The sequence below is a fragment of the Grammomys surdaster genome, unplaced genomic scaffold (assembly GCF_004785775.1).
Source record: "Grammomys surdaster isolate TR1022 unplaced genomic scaffold, NIH_TR_1.0 99, whole genome shotgun sequence".
Taxonomy (NCBI): Eukaryota; Metazoa; Chordata; class Mammalia; order Rodentia; family Muridae; genus Grammomys; species Grammomys surdaster.
Genome location: NW_021604578.1, coordinates 16,204,995 through 16,210,836, shown reverse-complemented (window position 1 = coordinate 16,210,836; position 5,842 = coordinate 16,204,995).

The window sequence follows — 5,842 nt, the reverse complement described above, 5'->3', positions numbered from 1 at the left end:
ACAGGCTGGGAGAGGAGGACACACCACAGAAGGGCTGTAAGAAACAAGGAAAGGATTTTTTTTAATGAGTGGCAGGGTGGGGAGATGAAATTAAAAAAAAAATATTTCAAAGACAGGGAGGAATAGTAAAACCACCAAAAAGTGGTGCTCATGAGCAAAACAGCAGAGGATTTGCTTTCAGAACATTCTTGATAATGAGGGAAAACCACTTCTAGGTTGGACAGAGAGTCTATGCAGGCACTAATCACTTATAAAGAAAAGGATAGCATGTGACTCCTCTGGAATGAAAATTTGAACTACTGTAATTGCCTGCATATCATGAGGATTTCACTGCTGGTGACACAATAGGTCATACATGATACTCACAATGACACAGGAATTCACCTCCTTGGAACAACTGCAATCTCAAGAGGGTCACATATGTTGGCAGTGATGTACAATTGTAACTCCCACATGGTACAAAAATAAACAGTGAATGACCACTGAAAATGCATATCCATCAGCTTCCCACAGCTCAGACCACAGCAAATGACAGATGCAGGTACAACTTGATGTTGAAAAGAGAAATTGAAAAGAAACCAACATTACTGATTTGGTCTTCCTGGCTGCACTAGAAAGCATGAGATCTGGATCAATGTGAGCAGGACATGGGGTTTCTGGTCCCTCTGGTTTGAGCCAGTGATGTTTTGTCATTTGCTTTTGTTGACAGTTTGTGCTATATAAATAAAGAGTAAATAAAATAAATTTTAAACCCAGTCTACCTGTAACGGGCAAAGGTACAGTGTTCCCATTGAAAGCACATGTTTGAAGAGCTACATGGCTTTGTCCTTTCATTCTTCGCCTCAAAGAAGAGAGGTTAAATAAATTACAATTCTCTCCAATAGTAAATTATTATTGGCTTCCCACTATGACCCAGGCATACTCTGTGCCAACTTTAGGTATTCCTTCACTGACTTCTCTAAAAGACTTTGGTGGATCAAACTCTTCTTGATTTTAAAGATTTGAATAGGTAAATATATCACAGACTGTAGTTCCTTTTGGACATATATAGTTGTTAAACTATATATGAAACTCTTAATTATAGTAAGGTGACACAGTAAGATGTCCTTTGAAAGACTGTTTTTAAGAAAAAATACATGCCAGCAGATGAAACAATGTTTTTCCACATTGTGCCACACATACAGGCCATGCCCTCGCTACCACTGTCATGGAAGTTCAGAATTATACAAGTTAGAAGTTAAGAAAAAAAATTAAAACTCACAGAAAAGCAACTGATCTGCGTACCACTCTTTCTGAAGTCTGTACTCTTCAGTTTCAAATTTCTAACCAGAGACATGGGGTGGATGCCAGAAATGACCTCTTGTTCTTTTAAGAAACCAAGATTTTGGATGCTGTGGAATTGTCACTTCTGGGAATATAAGGGTTCTAAGGGACAGTGCCGTCCTTTATGTGAGCAGATAGGGAATGGAGAAGGAGCGGCGAGCTAGGGCCAGGGGGAGTTCATTCAAGTGATTTTTGCAATAATCTAGGCATGAGAGGAGTTGTGACAAGATACAATGGTGGGAAACAGCTGATGAAAAGAAGGAAGGATGTGAGGTGACGTCAGTGGCATAGGACCTCAAATGCCAGACACCTTGGTAGGAACTGAAAAAGAAAGAAAGAGGTCAAAGCATAAAAACCCAGTTGTGAGTTATAGTGAGACTGGGGACATGTTCGAAACAAGCACAGAGACCTAGAGGAGAACATAGGGTTATGCCTACTATTCTGTTTCAAGACACTGAGTAGTGTGTGTGGTGTTCCCCCCCCCTCTCTCTGTGTGTGTGTGTGTGTGTGTGTGTGTGTGTGTGTGTGTGTGATCAGTTTTCAGTCTACTGTGTTGGAGGGTAGGACTTAAGTATCTGGAAGAGGGAGAACTAAAACACACTCACAAGGGCAATCCCAAGCAGAAATGGCAGAGCCAGGAACAGTCATCCACAGAAAGGGGGTGGTTGCAGGAAAAGGAGAGCCCTTGTTGAAGAAGTGTGACTTTGTTGTTTCTGTGATGATAACATTCAGGATTCTATAGCCTTCTATTAAAAAGTAGCAGCAAACAGATCCTACTAGCAGAACTCTGAACAAGGAGAAGACAAAAAACAGCATATATGAGACAAGAGACTATTTGAAAAAAAATAAATTTAGAAATCCATCTAGGGTGATTATAGAACAAATGTTCCCCAAAGATTCTGAAATGGCTGGTAAACACACTTTTTAAAGGGTTTCTTACATGTCTTATTTGTGCTGGTAAACACACTTTTTAAAGGGTTTCTTACATGTCTTATTTGTTTACTATTTTCAGAAAACATAGTTTTGACTCTGCATATAAAACACTTTCTATACTGATCATTTTCTCTTTCTGGAAATACTAGACTTTTCATCTAAGGAAGTATTTCAGAGATACTGCCATTGATAATCTGTTTAAAGAAACTGAGTAGTGTACTGTGGTGTCCATGTGTGTATATGTGTGTGTATCTGCATATGTCTCTGCCTCTCTCTGTCTGACTCTCTGTCTCTATCTTTCTCTTTCGTGTGTGTGTGTGTGTGTGTGTGTGTGTGTGTGTGTGTGTGTGTTGTAAAGAGCTTTAATCCTTTGAGATAGTATCTTGGTCAACAGGACAAAAGACTGCTACTGATGGGGTAACTTCCAAAGTCTCCAATGAGAGAAGGAAGCTACAAACCTCCCCTCTTAACCCCTTTGTCTGTCCTAAATTAGATCTACTTAATCCTCAGGACTTTTATCTACAATAGGAGAACTAAACTTGATTTCTTCTTCCCTGGACTGATGAAAGTCCACAGTAGTCAAAATTCCTTTCTCTGCTTTCAAAACCTAACCGCACAATATCAAATGTTCACCAACATACAGTGTCAACAGATAGCAATGGGGGTGGAACCCCAATACTACTGACAGCCCTGAGTGATCTCCCTCATCGGGTAAGGCATGTGTTCACAAAAATAGATATTTTACAGATGCTTTAGAGTAGTGACGGTCACAGATGTAAAGAGGATGCCATTTCTTCTACATGGTCTCAGAGAGCTGCTGAGGCCTCTCAGTGTGGCAGGTGAGACCCTGCATGAAGGCTCTGAGAGGCATGACCGAAACAGGGAAAATGAAGCTTTGATTGCAGTAGAGACCCCAGGATGTTGATGATTCTAGAGCCGTGGGATATCTGCCAAAGAGAGCTGCAGTCAGGGATCAGAACCAGGACAAGGATACGGCAGAAAACGGAGCTGGAGTAGAGCTGTCTAAGCCCTTTAACACCAGATGTGGACCTGCAAGATTTGGTGTTTGCTCTTCAGGGTTTTGGTGGTTTGGGCAAGACTTACCTCACTACCCACCCCCTTCCCTCCCCTTTGGAATGGTAATATATATTCTGTACCATTATACGTTGAAAGGATGTAATTTACCTTTTGATTTTTACACGGGGTTACAATTAAGAGATTGCCTTGCGTCTCGGAGGAAACTTTGGACTTTGAACTTTTAAGCAGTGTTGAGGCCCTGAAAGACATGGGGATTTTTGAAGTCAAACCAAATGCATTTTGCATTTTTATATGGCCAAGAGCCTGTGGGGAGCCAAGCTGTAGAATGTGAAGTTTTTCAATGAGAAATGTCTCCCACAGCCTCAAGCATTGGAACTATGGGAGACATTTCTCAGTCTTGGACGGTGATGCTGCTTGGAAAAGTTCAGGTAGCACAGTGTTCCTGGAGAAAGTATGTTACTGCAAGCAGGCTTTGAGAAAAGCCTGTGCCTCTCTCAGTTTGCTCTCCCTGTTTCATGCTCCTGGCTGACATATGAGCTCTCAGCTGTTTGCTCCGGTCACTATGCATGCCACTTACTGTCCTACTTCCCTGCCACCATAAACTTTTATCCCTCTGAAACTGTAAGCCCAAATAAATCCTCTCCTCTATAAGTTGTTTTGGTCATGGTGTCTTATCATAGCGATAGAAATGTATCAAATACAGATATCGAACTTTTTCATTTGCAGCCATCCTCCCTTACTTTCCAGACAATTCCGCTTTCGGTTGTGGCTTATGCCTCTGTCCAGCCTCTCATCCCTCTGTGTTCATACACTCATCCCTTGCACTTTCATGGACTTTGAAAGGCTAAGGATATCTGAAAACAGTATCTATAAAGATGGTCAAATTCTTTATGCAAAGAAAATACAAGCAACTTCAAACTGCTCTTAGAAGATTGGATTTAATTTGGAAATGCTTATATATTGAGTTGCGCACTGTCAAGATCACAGAAGTGACTGGGTCATTAAAAGTAATTAGCACAATTATATATGGTCTATTGGGAAATTAAAAAAAATAATCCATCTTTCTGTGTCCGACAAGTAGCTGTTTTAACTGCAAGTAGGGACATAAGCAGTCTCCACCCAATTCCATAAGCACAATTCTGAAAAGATGAATTAAATCTGAATTCTGTCAGAGTTCTGTTTTTCTCCTTGGATTTCACACAAATTTTATTATGTCTCACAGTGGAAAAAATTGGAGTCTCTAAGTAAAATGATGTGGTACACAAACAAATACACACAGATCAACTGAGAATAATAATAATAATACATTTTTGAAAGCAAAACATTTGAATGACAATGGATAAAATATTAAGAATGAGTCCATCCAGCAAATAAATTAAGAATATAACACACCATAAGCCATGCTTGCAATGTGGCATCGGAAGATACAGGCTGTCTGGCAGGCTCCTGCCTAATCTGCTTTGAGGGCAGCAGGGATTCAGGCTCCACAGTGTTTCTCTGCCTTTCTGTTTTCCTTGTGGGATCTTCGAGTAATAGCACAAAGATATAATAAGTAATTCATTTTTTTATATAATTCCTACAAGTCTTTTCCTCACTAATCTACTCTAATGAACAACTCTTTAGAGAAAAGCAAGCTGACCATCTGGCGGACACAACCCAAGCACGTGGGTGCTTCAGCCCCGGTAATGGAATAGGGGGATGTGATGGGGACAATGGGATTGCGCTAAACAGACTTGATCCTTGTCAGCAATTCCTGGCTAATCAGCCATTAATCCCACTTCAGCTGCAGGAAACCTGAAGCCAGGGAAGGGGGGAGGGAGGAGATTTGTAAGCTTTCTCAAGAACCCAGCCAGGAGTCACCGTCTACAAACAATGACTTTCTCTGAAGTGGCAGACTACACTCCGCACTCCATTCTGGACTCCACAGGTCGTACTGGACCTGTAGGGCAGTCTGAAGTCTGCCACCCTCCTGGACAGTTAAGATTTGTGAACCCCTTGCACTCGCACACTGCATATTGACTTCCCACTTTCCTGGCACCAATCTTCCAATGAACAACACCAATTCCTAGCCAGCAAGAATGACGCCTAAGTCTTACTTTAGTGTTGAGAGTAAAAATATCCTTGGGGTGAAAAGTTCGCATCTAAGTTTTGTTCAACAGATGCTCCTACATCCAATACATGCTTGACTAGTATAAAGGTGTTTTATGGGGTATACTTCCTCTACTGAAGTGTTCCAAGAATCAGCTGCCCCTTGAGCCATTTTATACTCTCATTTAAAGAAGTGTTTTAAATTTATTCTAAGCTTGAAAAATTAGCAAAAATCTTTAAAATTTTTATTTAAAGTTTTTAAATTAAAATATAATTACATTGTTTTCCATTCTCCATTCCTCCCTCCAACCTCTTTCGTGTACCCCTCAGCATCGTTTTGAAATCATAGCCTCTATTTTAGACACACATTTACATGAGCACATGTGAACACACACACACACACACACACACACAGAGAGAGAGAGAGAGAGAGAGAGAGAGAGAGAGAGAGAGAGAGAGA